Here is a 17,909-nt window from a genome sequence, read left to right on the forward strand (position 1 = left end):
AACCCTTACAGACCAACAGGTAAGTTTAGATTAAGGCTTGCCTGTAGGTGCAAGAAATATCTCCTAAACCTACACGGTTTAGGAGATATTTGCAAAAGTCATACACCGATGTCTACGGCGCAACGGCTCGCAGGCGCACTGAGCGTACCGTTTCTAACGGCGATCATGCCAAGCATGCAAGGGAGTGACGTCATCGCGGCTCCGGCCAGTCACAGTGCCAGAGCTGCGATACCCGGAAGTCACCCGGGAGAGATGGCGGCAACAGAGGAGGGGAACGAGGATGGCTGCGGGGGCTTCAATCTCAGGTAAGTACTTCATAATGAGCCAGTATGCTATGCATACTAGCTCATTATGCCTTTGTCTTGCAGGGTGTATTTTTTTTTTTTTTACGGAGGTTTTACTTCACCTTTAATATTTACCAACACCTTATAATATGAGGTCAAACTTAAAGCGGAGTTCCACCCAAAATTGGAACTTCCGCTTATCCCACTCCTCATCCCCTTACATGCCACATTTGGCATGTACTTTTTTGGGGGGGGAGTGGGGGCTTCAGGAGGAGTGGGACTTCCTGTCCCACTTCCTCCTTCCGCCGAGAGGCTGGTTAGGCGATTAAGCTTAATCGCCTACAGCAGCCCCTCCCTGTAGGCGATCGCCTAGGACACGTCACAGGACCTAGGCGATCTCCTGTCCAATCAGCCGAAAGCTGTCACGGCCGGGTGCCCACAGTTGAAATGAAGACGCCGGCCGGGGAGGGAGGGAGAGGAGCGGAGCCCCGGCAGGCGCGTTGCTGGAACGCTGGAACAGGTAAGTGTCTGTTTATTAAAAGCCAGCAGCTACACTTTTTGCAGCTGCTGACTTTTAATATAAATAAAAATTGGCTGGAACATCCCTTTAAACACTTTCAATTTGTATGTAATCAGGCAGGCCCTTGCACTACATACAAGGTAAATCTAAAGGAAATTAAATAAGAACATTGTATAATGTATGGCCAGCCTAAGACTGGCCAACCTTTGACAATCTGGTGTACTTCATGCAAACCTCTTTCCCATCTTACCAGGTTGGAAAGTATAGCTGGACCTCCCATGCTTATGTTCCATTATGTTACCATTTACCTCCTTATTTTGAAACATTGTATAGCTCATTGTTTCAGATGATTAATGCGTATTGTTTGATTTAGTCATGTCACAAAGAATTGTTACCGTCATTCCATACTGCAGCATCCTTTCCTTTAATCACAAATTGCCAATAAGACAATTGCGCCTCCATGTGATTCTTGTCTCCTTTTCCTACCTTCATGCTTTATTAACCATCGCTTACACAATACATAGAGTGTCTACATGAGTGATTTTTAGAGGCTGTTTATTACAGAATGAGAAACTCCGGCGAGGCACTGGCTTTAAATATAACCGACAGGAGTGGGAATTAAGATGACACGGTGAACTTAAAACTATTGACCTGTCTGACAAAGATTAATAAAGTGACATGGCACAAGGCAGAACTTGTGGGAACGAGTGCAGGTGACAACGCAAATATGTATTTAGATTATAAACGGAGAACGAGATGGAAAAGGTGCTGAGCTAGCCGCAGAGGAATAGATTTCGAAATTTTAGAAAAATGTTATGGTTTTTCTTTATTAGAAGACAATTATTGCTTAAGTGCTGGAAAATTGTTTTCTTCTGTGTCACCTGAAGGGATGCTGGAAGGGAAACCACAGTGTATTTTCAGTAAGTGTCTTAAAGCATACTTAAAATAAAATAGATGTAAACCCTTCCCCATTAAGCCTCGGTGTCCTTTTAAGTTAGGGTGACCAGACATCCCCGGTTTCAGGGGACAGTCCCCAGATTGGGGACACTGTCCCCGGACCAAGTCTGTCCCTGGTTTTGTGCCCGGATTTGAACAGGGGCTGGGGCAATTTCAAAGACAGTGGCCCAGATTCTCAAAGGCGTTACAACGGCGCAACACCATTTGCGCCGTCGTAAGTCCTAATCTGGCCCCGGGTATCTATGCGACTGATTCTTAGAATCAGTTACGCATAGATACCCATTAGATCTGACAGGCGAAAGGCTCTTACGCTGTGAGATCTTAAATTTAATTTTTTTCCCGCCGCTAGGTGTCGCCGACGTCGTTTTCCCCGTCGCTTATGTTAGCAAATTACGACGATTCCCGAACGTACGCGCGCTCGACGCAGAGAATTTACGACGTTTCCATAGCCTTTGCGATGCGTAAAGTTGCCCCTGGGTCTATGAGGCGCAGCCAATGTTAAGTATGGCCGTCGAAATTTAAAAAATCTACGTCATTTGCGTAAGACGTCCGTGAATGGAGCTGGACGCCATTTACGTTAATGTCTAAGCAAATGTCGTTGGTGCGACGTCATTTAGCGCAATGCACGTTGGGTAATTTACCGACGGAGCATGCGCAGTACGCTCGGCGCGGGAATGCGCCTAATTTAAATGGTGCCCGCCCCATTTGAATTGGGCGGGCTTGCGCCGTGCGCTTTTACGATACACCGCCGCAAGTTTACAGGTAAGTGTTCTGAGAATCAGGCACTAACGCTGTAAACCTGCGGCGGTGTAACGTAAATCACATACGTTACGCTGCCCAGGAGCAACGTAATTCTATGTGAATCTGGGCCAGTCAGTGCAGAATAAAAAAAAAAAAAATCTGAATTACACCCCCTGCTCTACTAGCTTAGGGGGGTGTATTTTTCCCATTATCTGCACCCCTTTCTGATTATCATGTGCTGGTTGGAGCAGAGGGAATATTTCTTTAGTTTCGGGTGCATGCCCATTCAGCTCCGCTCGCATGTTCTTCTGCCTTGGCTCACGTCCCGGCCAGCCGCCTGCCTGCTTATCTCCTTGCCTTCCCTGGCAGAGTGATCTTCCTCCGCTCCCCACCTAGTAGTAGCCGGGGCCCGGAGAGTAAGACGTGACAGGCTGAGAGGCTGTGAGGCGGGGGCGACGGGCAGAGAGTCGCTGATTGCCGCCATTACTAGTAAAAAAAAAATATGTCCCTGGATTTCATTTTAAAAATCTGGTCACCTTATTTTAAGTGAGTCTGCATGCCTGATGGGAGAGATGGACTTCCTGATCACATTAACACTCTGATTGGCTGTCACAGTAGTCACTTGATTGGGAGCCTGCCCGCCCCACCAGCTCCCGACCATGACAGCTCTGTCACTGTGCCAGGAGGGCTCTCTCAGCACAGAAAATAAAAGAGAAGAGAGGTGCCTCGAAGTATAGCAATATGGTTACATTTAATGAAGGTATAATATTTAGCAACTTATTGCTACACTTAGAGGCGTCTCTCTTCTCTTTACTACTCTGTACCTCCTGCTGGATTTTGCTTCTAATCCCCTTGTGGAGGCTTCCATTTGTGGATGGACATTTTATACAACCTATCACATTGCTATAATATTTTTATATGGACTATAAACTGAAGGACTTATAATAAATGGTTGTGGAACAAATCATCTGAATTCCCATTATTTCCTATGGAGAAACTTGCTTTGATATACAAGTGCTTTGGATTACAAGCATGTTTCTAGAACTAATTGTGCTCCACAGTTTTACTGTATATAAACCAGTGAGGTGGTCTTTGGAAAATCCTTAATTATATTTTAAATAAATCCTCAGTCTGTCTTCATAGTGGCCTCTTGTAGTCTTCTTTGTAGCATAATTTAGATTAGAAGAGCAGGGGTCAGCATTGTCAACCATCAGTATTTTGCTGCTTCTTCACTATCCAATCACAAGCTAGGGTGGTCCCAGAACAAACTACAAACTGTGGCTTTAACTGCAGCAAAAATAAGTGAGGACACAGTGTTGTGTAGCAGGGATGTCTGAAACAACGCACTCAGAGAGGAGCAGGGAACTTTTGAACTTGCATGTGTAATCAAATGAAGAAAGCTTTCAAACAAAGCTCAATAGCTCTGGTGAGGCGGCTCCTACACAGCAATGGGCAGCCAACTGTAGCTCAAATCCTGGAAATACAGTATAGACTAAAATTGGATGAACGAGCTTAAAGGGGTTGTAAAGGAACATTTTTTTTTCATAATAAGCATCCTTTACCTGCAGACGTTCCTCTTTTCACTTTCATTGTTCGTTTTTGCTCAGAAGTTGCTCTATTTCTTCTCTGTTCTGCTCACTTCCTGCTTGTCTGATTTTACTGACCACCGTGAAGGGAGGCTTTACTGCGGTGGTCAGTAACGTGCTCACCCCCTCCTGGGAACTACATCTGTGCGGCAGGACGCTCTCTACATGTTAGAGACTTCAAGGAGGTGTGAAATACTGGGTGTGCCGCAATGCATACTGGGAAATGTAGTTCTTACATGAACGAGCGCCGCAAACCAGGAAGTGAATGAGAGAACAGAAACTAGAACGCCGGAGGTGATATAGATGAAGAAATGTAATAGGTATTTACTAGTTTTTTAACAGAATCATTACACTATTCTGTCTGTCTACCTTGCAGACATTAATTTTAGGCAAAAATGTTTTTTCCTTTACAACTCCTTTAAGATAATTTGAATTGTTGGTAAAAAATGTAATGTATTTTGGGTGGAATCACCACTCCCCCATCATCAGTGCTCAGCACAGGATAAAACTTTCATGGACTTCACAGATCTCTGTTGGATCTCCCCACATAACAATTTAACAGCAGTTGCTGAGCAGTAATGGAGGATGGAAGTCCTGGGAAGACGGAGCGATGCTGCCCCTCAAAAAAGTGTTGGATGTTTTTATATAACTTTTTTACCAACAATTACAATTCTCTTGGTCTCTTTCATTTGGTTTTGGTCTGACGCTCCTTTCTGTATTTCTATGGTTTGCAATTTAAAAGCGGTTGGTAGGACAGATTTCATATTGTGAATTTAGCCATCTGCCCTCTCTTTCACTTAAAGGATCAATAGAAGCACTTCACCCAATCTGCCAGTGGAGTGCTCATATCAGCTTCTTTTTTCTCCTTTCTCTTCTACACACGACCAGTTTTCCTGTCAGGAAAAAAAACGTTTTTCCCGACGTGATTTCTCTCCAGCCTGCCTTGCATACAGACGTTCATGCCAAATCCCGCCCGACCAAATCGCGGTGACGTACAACATGTACGACGGGACTATAAAGGGAAAGTTCCATTCAAATGGCGCCACCCTTTGGGCTGCTTTTGCTAATCCTCGTGTTAGTAAAAGTTTGGTGAGAGACGATTCGCGCTTTTCAGCCTCGTGCTTTTCAGTCCGTTACAGCGTGACGAATGTGCTATCTCCATTATGAACGCTAGTTTTACCAGAACAAGCGCTCCTGTCTCATACTTGATTCTGAGCATGCACGGTTTTTTTCCCTTGGGAAAAGCATACACACGAGCGGTTTTCGCAACGGTAAAAAGTCCGCCGGAAATCACGACGGGGAAAAAAGAGAGCTGGTTCTAATTTTTTTTGCGCCCAGTTTTCTCGTCTGTAAAATTGCTATGGAGCACACACACGGCCGGTTTTCTCGACAAAAAGCAAACATGGCAGTTTTCCCGTCGGGAAAACAGATTGTGTGTACAAGGCATGAGCTTTAAAATAAAACTTGCATCACACCCATAAACCCGTCTGTTTTCATGTGGCTTGCATACTTAGGGTACACCTACTCAATCAATTTTTTGCTATTCCAAATGACTTGTTCAATCCAATATATGCTCCCTGTAATATCAGCAAGCCAGAACAATACTGCTTTCTGAAATTAGCCAAGGCACGGCATTCCCAGCACGTCTGCGCTCAGTCCACAGCCTCCCCATGAACACATCTGACCTTTCCCTCTCCCTCCTTGTAAATCAATGAGGCAGCTATCCAACAGCAACTATACAGGGATAAACTGTTATTTTACTTAAACATTTTATTCAGTGGAACTCATCAGATCTGTTAAAATAGTACAACATGATGTCTCTCTTATCCCTCTGTTAATTGGCTCGCCTAAGCCTTCTACTTAAAAGGAGCCTTTGGTCTGGCTCGTGGGGTGAAGCAGTACCTTCCCAATCATCAAGCTCCTCTGCAGTAATTGAACCTTCCTCGTGTGAAGAATTGATAATGCCGCTTATTTAGAAACTAGTTCAGGAAGACCCGTAACTGGGTGCAACCAATCAGATGTTGCTTGCCATATACTGGAATATGTTATACTGACAATGGCTGATATGCTGTGTGCCTGTAAAGGATTCTGTATGCTTGCTATAAGTCATTTTGCAAGTCTGTCTGATCTGAAAGAGCAACTTAACTCCAAAAAAGATATTCAGTTCTGTCTAGCTCCTCCTTGCAAATTTTTTGTCTGGCCCCTTTTGGCCGCCATGCTGGCCTAGACCAGAATGACATGTCCCCTGATCCTGAAGCCTCCTGGGGTACTAACATCACATCTCACAAGAGGCTCCAGGATCGGTAACATCATCGGTAGCCTGGCTGCCTTCACTCGCTGCAACTAGGAAAAGGAGACCAAGATGGCATCACAGGATCTTCTTTCTTTTAATAAAGATTTGGACATAATCGATGATCCGTGGTGTGCTGGCCAATATATGCATTTGATTTGTGATGTTTGCAATTCTAGCTGGTTGTTGCTGCAGCACCCGTTACTCCTTAAAGCGGTTGTAAACCCTCCTATCTTTTTCTGCCAAGGAAGCTGCCATCTTGGCCTTTGTTCAATCTTTAACTGCCATGAAGCTGCACATGTGATCAGTTATGACACCAGCCATTGGATGGTTTGACAGTTTGGTTGAGAGCACAACCAATGTGCAGTTAGCATTCCCGGCATGCCGGGAATGTTAACAGTTTTTTTAAGTGTTACATCGATGGGTTTACAACCGCTTTAAGCCTTATCCAGGAAAGTGTGCGATGGGAATATCAACACACAAAAAAAAAAAAAAAAAGACACAAGTGTCCCCGAAATGGCAATTTGTCCTATGGTGGTGAATACTTTCTTCATACTTTTCTTTGATAGTTTCATAGTAATACCTCTGTGCTAGACTTTACACAACTCACACGGTCCTGTCTGGCAGGACCACACACCTGATTTTTCTCTTCTAAAGTTAAAGTAGAACTATGGCCTCCTGTTAAAAAAATGAATATAAGCCGCAGCACTCAATAATAAATGCATCTACACTTACAGTCTTCTCGTATCCCCCCTGCAAGACCAGAAGCTTTCAAGATGAATGCTCTGTGGGCAAATGATTACAAGATGGCAGCTGCTTCCAGTACAGTACGCAGATCACTGATACGTCACTGGAGCGCTAAATTAGTTTTGCGGTCAATGACATTTGATTTGATTAGCTTGGTGACTGTAAAGATGTACGGTTAATACACTCTCGATGAAGATTTATCCTACACAATGTCAGGAGTTCACTTGCATTTTTATCCCCTTTTGCTTCTTGGATAATGTGGCAGCAATTCAAAAAGCTCTTGTAAAATGAGCCAGGGAGACGGCGGAAAATGATTACACTTTCAGCTGTCAAGTAGATCTGTATAATGGTCTGCTCTTTCAACTGGCACTTCCTGAAAGATGTCTTACATATAGCAGCATTTCCATGACTTAAAAGTGTAAGTGGAGGAAAAACTTTTCTTTTTAGATTTGTATAGAGTGGAGAGGGATTAGAACACCGGTCGGGTTTTTATTGCTGTCGGTGTTCCCATCCAGGACATTCGCTCTCTCTATTTGTCCCATTTACTGTTATCACTGAGAGAGAAAGCGAAAGAAAATCACAAATTTTGGGGTGTCATCAGAAAAGGAATAGAGGGGAACTTTCCCAGGGGGTTCCAGTTCTTGTGACAACCAGGGATTAGCTCACCTTGGAGGGATTACCTCTCACTTCCAGTTTGGGCTACATGATGGGAAAGCTCTCCAAAAGTCATGACAAGGACATTTTTTTGTGATGCGTTACTTTAACTGACAATTGCGCGGTCATGCAACACTATACCCAAATACAATTTGTGTCCTTTTGGTGGTATTTGAACACCTCTGGGTTCTTTTATTTTTTGCGCTATAAACAAAAAAAAGACCCCCAAAAAAAATATATAGGGCCAGATTCAGAAAGACTGGCGTATTTTTAGGCGGGCGTAGCGCATCTCATATATGCTACGCCGCCGTAACTTAGAGAGGCGTGTACCCTATTCAGAAAGAACTTGCACCCTAAGTTACGGTGGCGTAGCGTAAATGGGGCCGGCGTAAGCCCACCTAATTCAAATTATCAAGGCAGTGGGCGTGTTGTATTACAATGAGCCGTGACCCCATGTAAATGAGGGGCTGAACGAACGGCGCATGCGCACGCATGCTCATAATCACGTCGCAAATACTCCCTAAGATACGTCGGCTCAATGCTTTGTCGACGTGAACGTAACCTACGCCCATCCCCATTCACATACGACTTACGCAAACGACGTAAAATACGACACTGTTCCGAAGTTTCTGACGTCCATACCTTAACATGACTTACCCCTGCTTTATGAGGGGTAAACTTACGCCGGCCATACGCCTTACGTAAACGGCGTAGCTAAATCCGACGGGCGCAAGTACGTTTCTGAATCAGTGTATCTTACTCAATTTCATATTCGACGCGTAAATCAACGGAAGCGCCCCTAGCGACCAGCGTAAATATGCACCTTAGATACGAGGACGTAAGAGACTTACGTCAGGCGTATCTTGGACAAATTCTAGCGTATCTGATTCTTTGAATCAGGCGCATAGATACGACGCCTCACATTCAGACTTACGACAGCGTATCTGGAGATACGCCGTCGTAAGTCCTTTCCGAATCTGGCCCATATTTTTTAGTTTCTGCTATAAAACATATCCAATTATAATAATAATAAAATAATAAAAATAAAAAATATTTCTTCATAAATTTAGGGCAATATGTATTCTGCTATGTATTTTTGGTAAAAAAAAATCAGTGGGTGCCAGTAGACATCCATTGGCCGGCACCCGCTGGTCAGCTTATGCTGTCTCCAATCACGCGATGTGTCTAATCACACGCCCCCTACACAGAAGTGCAGGATCACGTATGAGGTACGTGATCCAGTGCAAGAAAGCCACCTTGCCACTGTACATCTAAGTGATGCGGTCGACAAGCAGATAATTTTCATTCAAAATGAAAAAAAAAAGTATTACCTTTAGCTCTACTTTAAATGCAGCCTCTCCTATCTCTAGAAGGGACTTTTTGATGAGGCATTAATCATTCTAACAATAATAGTTGTATATTGTCTTACAGATGAGTTTGACTCATATAATGTAAGGCTGTTTTATAAAACTGGAGCAGTGGTGTAGCAACACTATCAGCCTCACTCTGGCCCTTGATATCAATTGGCCAACTCAGACCTTAAAGCGATTATAATTGGTCACCTTGTAAAACAAGCCATTCAGTATAAAATAGCAATAAAAGCCAAAACATTTGTTTATAGACATTATAAATACCTTTTTCCCCTCTTTTTTTTTATAAGTGATCACATTCCAAATGTTCTAAGCTGCATAAGAGCTGAGTGGAAGGGGGAAGAAGAGCACACTGAGCATTCCAGTGACAGGCTGTGAGAACTGACCACGTTGTGCTCTCCTGCTTAGTGTGCTCAGTTTCTAATAGGAACGCAGAGGGACTAGCAGGAACACCAGGGATTCCACACAAAGGAAGCAATACGAAGAGAACAGTATCATGTTTCATACAAGTACATGGTACAGCAGGCACATATCAGGAATATGAAATGTTGGGTTTACATATTCTTATAATTCACTAATGAAATTACATCATCCAAACCAAATGGCACCACTGCCAACCAAAGCCACTTCTCCACGCTAGACACTCTGGGTGTTCTATCGAAAAGTGCCCACGCATACGCAGTATTGAAGGGCTTACTAGTTGATTTCCCGATCAGATGGCATTACGTCACCATGTTGCATGCGCACATCATAGGAGGTATCTTTCGATGGAAGATACCACTTCACGGGCACAATTGAAAGCTATGCAAACAGTGGATTACAGTGTGCTGAAGGCCCGGTTTTGTGTATGTTGCACAGCGGGTTGTGGGTGTGTTGAACAGCAGGTTTTGCCTGTGTGTAAGGGTGGGTTGCAACACAGACAAAACCCACCTTTGAACACACCCACCACCTGCCCTGCAACAGCGAGGCACAATATGACAATTATGGAATAGTATTGGTAAAAAAAAGCCCTTGTGGATTTAATTAACCTTTTTTTGGTTTATTCTCCTTTAAGGGGGCGTGACACAGGGCATGACAGGGGGTGTGTCCTATGCCTACATACATTTGCTATTAGGTATCCTTCATTCCCATCTCAAAAAGTTGGGAGGTATTTTCTTTTAATTATTACATTTCATTAAGCTGAATCTTTTTTAAAAAAATACTCGCTGTGAGCAGGATTTGAACCTGCGCAGGGAAACCCTATTGGATTTCAAGTCCAACGCCTTAACCACTCGGCCATCACAGCTGTACACAGCATGCTTTCATCTTGTTCCTGATGAGCTAAATAAACTAAAGGTGGATATGAAAGACACACACTAATGCAACTATTTATTCATTTATAATTTAATCATTACATTATTTATATTTAATTAAGTATTATTAGGTGTGCTGCATGCAAATATGCTATAAAAAAACCTTGATTACAGGAGAAAGCAGAGGGAACAGAGAAATGACCTGCACAGTATACTGCTGCCCCTTCACTATCCAATCACAGGTTAGGGGTGGGGTGGTGTCACCAATGGTCTCTCCTTTTCAGCCAAGGAAGCTGCCATCTTAGCCTGTTTGATCTGCAGTTGCCCTGGTGCTGTACATGTGATCAGTTATGACACCAGCCATTTGACGACTTGACAGTCATGTTGAGAGTACTAGCAACTGTGCCAATTATCAATCATGGCATGCCTTAAATGGAACTATTTTGGGAAACGGTCAAATGGATGGGTTTGGTTCCGCTTTAACTGTAAACGGAGAAAAAAAGTGCCATCCTTCTGGCTTTACTTTGTGGCAGAGATGTCTAAATATCAGGACTGGATGAGTAGAAGTAGAAATACTCATGTATATAAATCTCAAACAGAGCATTTAGTTTTTTGCCTAGAGCAAGGGTCTCAAACTGGCGGCCCTCCAGCTGTTGCGAAACTACAAGTCCCATCATGCCTCTGCCTGTGGGAGTCAAGCTTGTAACTGTCAGCTTGGCAATGCCTGATGGGACTTGTAGTTTCGCTACAAGGGCCGCCAGCTTGAGACCCCTGGCCTAGAGTGATACTCCCCCCACCCCCCATGCTGTGTCTGGCCATAGAGATTTATGGGCATCCTGGAGATTTCCATTGTTCTCACTCCTAATCTGCTGCCTCCACTGTAGATCTGCAAAGTAGCTTCTAATCAATGACCGATCTTAACTCAAGATGCCCAAAATACTTCACAACCTATTCCCCAAATATTTCCTGACCCCATATGCAAATATAATCCCAAACCTCTAACTCGGCTCCCTTACTCATCCTAACCTCCTAATTTATCATCCTAGTCTCATGCCGTGCATGGCTACAAGGTATTTCTAATCCACCCCACCCTCTAGAATCTTCTTCATTACCAGACCTGCCTTCAATTAAATACAAAGTCCATCAAAATCCACTTTTTAAAAGTTGCCTTCCCCAAGATCCTTTTGTAGCAGTTCCGGATTTCAAGGAGAGGATTATCCGACAACAATTGTCCAATGGAGCGTACAGACGGTTGGATTTTTCACCAAAACCTGCCATCACACAATTCCCGTCGTAAAATCCGTTCGTGTGTACAGGCCTCAATTCTGCTCCCTTACTCATCCCCAGGGCCGTTCGAAGACATTTGGGGGCCCCATGCAAAAAATAAAAAAGTGACATTTCAAGTTGAGAAGCGGGGGCTTACCCCTATCCTCCGCCTCACACGCACACATCGGCAGATGTTGGTGTACGCACAGTGGCCCCAGCAGGGAGGGCCCTTGCCACATCGCTGCGTCCTCCTGCAGTCCGGTCGGCCGTGTACCGCGCGGTACAGGAGATTCACTTTGCTGTTCCCGGGGCTGGACTAAAAGGAAGTGAACACTCAGTGTGTGCACTTCCTGTCAGTCCGGCCGGGAACAGGAACCTGATTCTCCTGTACCGCGCGGTTATGGTACATGACCGACCGGACTGCAGGAGGACGCAGCGGTGCGGCAAGGGCCCTCCCTGCTCGGGGCCCCTGGCCAGCTCGGGGCCCCAGGCAAATGCTTGCTTTGCCTGTCGGGTTCCGACGGGCCTGCTCATCCCAACCTCCTAATTTATCCTCCTAGTCCCACGCCATGCATGGCTACAAGATATTTCTAATGCACCCTCCACCCTCTAGAATCTTCTTCATTACCAGCCTTCAATTACCGTATTTATCTGCGTATAACACACACAGGCGTAAAACACGCACCCTAACTTTAAGAGGGAAGTTTCAGAAAAAAAACTTTCCACGGCCCCCCCTGCGTATAACACACAGGCACAGTTTGCCCTCTATTTTCAGGGTAAAAAAGTGAGTGTTATACACCAATAAATACAGAAAATACAAAGTCCATCAAAATCCACTTTTTAAAAGTTGCCTTCCCCAAGATCCTTTGTAGCAGTTCTGGTCATCAAGGAGAGGATTACTCCTACCTGAAACGGTGTTGGCCTTCCCTTTCTTTGCAAGTGTGACGGTCTCTCAATTAGGGTGACCACATTTCCAAACTACCATTCAGGGACACCCTCCTTCACAAAAATCAATTTGTGCTGTAACGAATCATAGCACAGTGATTTGGCACAAGAGGCGGGATTTATGATTTCCGCAATCACAAGCAGGGGGCGGGATTGGGCTCCTCCAGGCAAAATTGGCCAGGACAAGTACTGTCAGTGAGTAAAGTGGTGATGTGGCGGCCTTTTTTGGGGGCATCAGACCGGCCCGGGGGGTGGCTGTGTCAGTTTGAATTCAGGACACCGTATTGTCCTGGAATAAAGGTACCGGGACAGACCTGCAAAATGCGGGACTGTCCCGGGCAATCCGAGACACGTGGTCACCCTACTCTCAATGGAGCCAGTTCACACATATCCGGGGTGGCCATGGTCAAGATTGAAAAAGGTGCAAATTCAGGCAAAAATTCAGACCTGAATTGCACCTGAGCCGGTGAACAGACATGCCCGGACCCCAGGCACAAACCCACGGCTGCACATATGTCAACCTGGCCTTAGGCACTCTTTTTAGACAGCTTTTCTCCTGCTAAAAGTTCTGGTATTCAGAGTAGCAAAGTAACCACATGTGTGCATGAGGCCTTAGGGAAAAGCTCTACAGCTATCCCATCCAATTAGAAGCCAGAGATCGGCAGTTACATCTATAGTTCAGAGTTTGCCTTCTCTGCCGTGATATAAATGCAAATCTTACTGAATCATGACTAAACTGACAAAATAATAAAACACTGTCAAAGTCCAGATTAAAAAAACAGAAAATAAAAATCTAGCCCTATAAAAGCTTTGTAAGAGTGAGCTATTAAGCTGAAGAGCAGAGGACCAATGGAAGTCCTTCATTGCAGATCATTTACAAAGCTGCCAAACTAACCATCATAATTCTGGGCACATCCGGCATGACCGTCAATGTAACCTTAGCAGAATTGTTTTCAGTGATGCATCAGTGAATTAAGCTGCAGCCATTCTGCACAGTTGATTGTTAAACGACATCACTGTGTGCATGACCGTCTGAAATCGTTAAAGGGAAATTTCACATCTGCAGTATTTCACCACCCACTTTATACAGTTTACAAAACTATTTGCTATGCGCTTCTGTTTTTTTGCAAGGATGCTTCAACCTTTCCTGTTCTACAGGCTATGCTGCTTCTTGTCTTGTTAAAGTTATTTTAAACCATCAGTTTTTTAAGCATTTTGGCAAATTATTGTGTCGTTTACTGAGTATACAGCTTTCTCACATTTTAATACTTGCCTATGTTCCAGTTTAAAGGGTAACTCTACTTTTGTGGGGAAAAAACCCCACAAATATGTTGCTAAAAAATAATAAAAATATTTAATATAAAATTGTGACATAAGCCATATTGTAATAATATGGTATTAAACGTTACCTTTTAAGCAGTACAGTGGCTAAGTGGTTAGCACTTTGGCCTAGCAGCAAAAGTGTTGCTGGTTCAAATCCCACCCATGACACTACCTGCTTGGAGTTTGCATGTTCTCCCTGTGCCTGTGTGGGTTTCCTCCCACTCTCCAAAGACATGCTGGTAGGTTAATTGGCTTTGGGAAATAGATGTATGCGTGCTGCCAGCATTGCTGAAAGGGTCAGCCTGTTAGTGCTTAGACCATACACTGCACACTGTATTAAATTGGTCTGCATGGCTGTTGTCCCAGAAGGAAGCCTTTTCTAAAGATGATGCACAAGAAAGACTGCAAACAGTTTGCTGAAGACAAGCAGACTAAGGACATGGATTACTGGAACCATGTCCTGTGGTCTGATGAGACCAAGATAAACGTATTTGGATCAGATGGTGTCAAGCGCGTGTGGCGACAACCAGGTGAGGAGTACAAAGACAAGTGTGTCTTGCCTACAGTCGAGCATGGTGGTGGAAGTGGCATTCTCTGGGGCTGCATGAGTGCTGCCGGCACTGGGGAGCTACAGTTCATTGAGGGAACCATGAATGCCAACATGTACTGTGACATACTGAAGCAGAGCATGATCCCCTCCCTGGGCCGCAGGGCAGTATTCCAACATAACGACCCCAAACATACCTCCAAGACGACCACTGCCTTGCTAAAGAAGCTGAGGGTAAAGATGATGGACTTTTCAAGCATGTCTCCAGACCTAAACCTTATTGAGCATCTGTGAGGCATTCTCAAACCGAAGGTGGAGGAGCGCAAGGTCTCTTACATCCACCAGCTCTGTGATGTCATCATGGAGGAGTGGAAGAGGACTCCAGTGGCAACCATATGAAGCTCTGGTGAACTCCTTGCCCAAGAGGGTTAAGGAAAGTGATGGAAAATAATGGTGGCCACACAAAATGACACTTGGGGCCCAATTAGTCAGCTGTTTAGACATTAATGGCTGTGTGTTGAGTTATTTTGAGGGGACAGCAAATTGACACGGTTATACAAGCTGCACACTCACTACTTTACATTGTAGCAAATTCTGCTGTATAGGGATTCCAAGGAGCTGATATCAAATCAAATTCAGGTACTTACAATAGTTGCAAAAAAAAAATATATATATATAGCACCCTCTAGTGGAGAGTGCTAGTGTAAAAATAGTTTTTTGATAGTATAGGTAAATTTAGGTTTAGCTTGCTTGAACCTGGGTCAGGGTAAGTGACTCAGGAGGGCCCCAGCCATACCCTGGCCAAATAGGCTGGCAGGGGGAGTGCACCTCTTAAATATTCACAGTTAGGCTAAAAGGGGCAAGAGAGTTCAGGTGGAAGCTGGAGATGGAGTGCTGATGAGGCTGTCAGAGGCCCTTAATGGTAGCCCCCTAGTCTGGGGAGGGGGGGGTGGTGACCTCAGGCCTGGGGCTCGGGTGCTCCTCTTAAGACACACAAGAGCAGTTCTGTCCAGCGGCACAGGAGCAAGAGTGAGGACAACAGGAACCAGCTAGCATTTCCAGGTCTCAAGGAAAAAGACAGCGGGGTGGCTGGTGAGAGTGGCAGTCTGGGAGGACTATGGGAAGTAGCCAGGAGGACTAATGAAAGGGGCAGTTGCAGCAAGGCTGCTTGGCAGTGCCTGAAGAGGTGTTGCTGCACTGTTTTCCTGTCTCAAGCCAGCCTGTGGAAATTTGGTGTGCCTGGCTGTGGAGGGTGGTGGATCCCTATTTACCAGTCGCTCCTATGAGGTTTGCTCTACATTTATATATATATATATAGGCCCGGATTCACAAAGCACTTACACCGACGTATCTTCAGATACGCCGCGTAAGTTTAAGTATGCGCCATTGTATCTATGTGCCGTGCCCATAAACTGAGATACGCCTGAAAATAGGCTTCATCCGACCATATTTACGCTGGGCGCATTTGCCGCTCCCATTGATTTTCTATGCACATATGCAAATGAGGGAGATACGCCGATTCACGAACGTAGTTGCGCCCGGCGCATAATATACGCGGTTTGCGTAAGTCCTACGTCCGGCGTAAAGTTATTCCCCATATAGGAGGCGCAACTCATGCAAAGGTATGGACCAGGGAACACAAGCCGTCATATGACTAGGCGTAGGTTACGTTCACGTCGTAGGCAGTGATCCGTCGCATCTTAGGGAGTAGTTCCAACGTGATTCTGAGCATGCGCACAAGGATGCGGCCACGGAACGGCGCATGCGCCGTTCATTTTAAGTACTTCTATGACGCTTGGCCCATCATTTGCATGGGGTCACGCCTCATTAGCATGGCTCACGCCCACTTCCACTTACGCTGGCTTACGCCGAGGAAACCCAGCATATCTTTAACAGTGAGTGGGAGCAAGTGCTTTGTGAATCCAGTGCTTGCCTCTGTGCGCTGCGCCGGCGTAGCGTAAAAGAGATACGCTACGGCGGCATAAATATGCGCCGATGTATGTGAATCCGGGCCATACTGTATATATTTAATAATGTATTAATTTGCATCTTTCTGCCCCGAGTTGATCTTTACACCAGGGGTGACCGCAAAATGAAATAGTACATTTAACCAGTTTCTTTATTGTCCACAGATGGGAAAAATCAAGCCTTAAGCAGTCATCAAAGCCTCCAATCCATTATTGATCCATCGAGACAATAGAGGTATCATTTAAACTGCAATTTTCTCCAAATGCCAGGAAACAGCAACAAAGCAATGAGAATCCTTTTATTAAGGGTCACAGAAACACACAAAATCATACTTCTCTGTACAACCTATGAACAATAGCCTCTGCTGGCATGGTATTGATCTGTGCATTAATGGTTGGTATAAGTGGCACTAGGCAAGATGAAAACTGACCAACCGATCGATCTGTTGAGTGAAATGTTCCTGCGGCTCCAGGTGGGTATTCTTTTTTGTTCCAGTCAATGTGACAAAATAATTTATTTTGATATATTATTTGCAGAGTGCGGTATCAATATTTGTTTCTAGTTTGGTTAAATTGAGATTATTCTGTGAGCTTGGGCATAAATGATGGGGTGCTGAGAGGTCAGCTTCCCTGAGTCTGAGGGGACAGGGGGTGCAATTATAAGTGACATTACCCCTCCTTTTCCTGTTTACCAGCTCACTCCTCTCCTGTTTTTTTTTTACTGTAGCAGGTTTAGATTTATATATATATATAAAGAAAACACAATGGTACTGCATGGGCAAATGTACAGAAACAGAACACACATCAAATGACATGGCTTTGGTCATGTAGTCTCATGGGACCATCTTCTCCACTTCAGTGGTAAATATATCATCATGTTAGACCCCAAATGGGACTTGATGATGTTTTCCTATATCTGAAATTATGTAATGTGTTTTATAGAGCTAATTTCCCCCTGATGATGGCCGCTACAGAGGTCGAAACGCGTCAGAGATTCCACCACGTTCAGCAATCTGATGTGTAACAATGTGCACAGTATTGTGTAAACTTGAATAAAAAGCTACATTGTGGATTATGTATTTAGCTATTGGCCAGCCTTTTAAATGTTGTAACTGCATTCTTTGTGATACCTGTACAATTTCAATAAATGTACCCTTTTTTGCTATCCATTTGCAAATTTTTCAACTATATTACACTGCTGTCCAAAGCCCCACTGGGGAACCTTCCCATTCTTTTGGTCATGTAGTCTCTACCAATGAAATTATGTGGCTTAGGCAGAGCTGGCAAATCACCAGATCTCTTCTTCTCTTGCTGTGGCATTAAGCTACATAGACATCACCTGGAAGCTGTAAAATAAAAAAGCAGCAAAAGTTGCAATATTTACTTTTAATCCAGAGCAGTGACCTGCAGTACCTATTTT

The 17,909-nt window shown here is 44.4% G+C and overlaps 1 protein-coding gene and 1 non-coding gene across 3 annotated transcripts in view; both read right to left on the reverse strand.

The window, feature by feature from the left end:
- The window catches only part of KLHL29 (kelch like family member 29), a 1,298,229-nt gene that overhangs the window by 78,538 nt on the left and 1,201,782 nt on the right, over positions 1-17,909 (reverse strand). The gene's annotated exons all lie outside the window — the stretch shown is intronic.
- Positions 10,353-10,434, reverse strand: TRNAS-UGA. Its single transcript has one exon. It is a non-coding gene; the product is annotated as a tRNA-Ser (tRNA).

This window comes from Rana temporaria, chromosome 4 (genome assembly GCF_905171775.1).
Source record: "Rana temporaria chromosome 4, aRanTem1.1, whole genome shotgun sequence".
In the NCBI taxonomy this organism is placed as follows: Eukaryota; Metazoa; Chordata; class Amphibia; order Anura; family Ranidae; genus Rana; species Rana temporaria.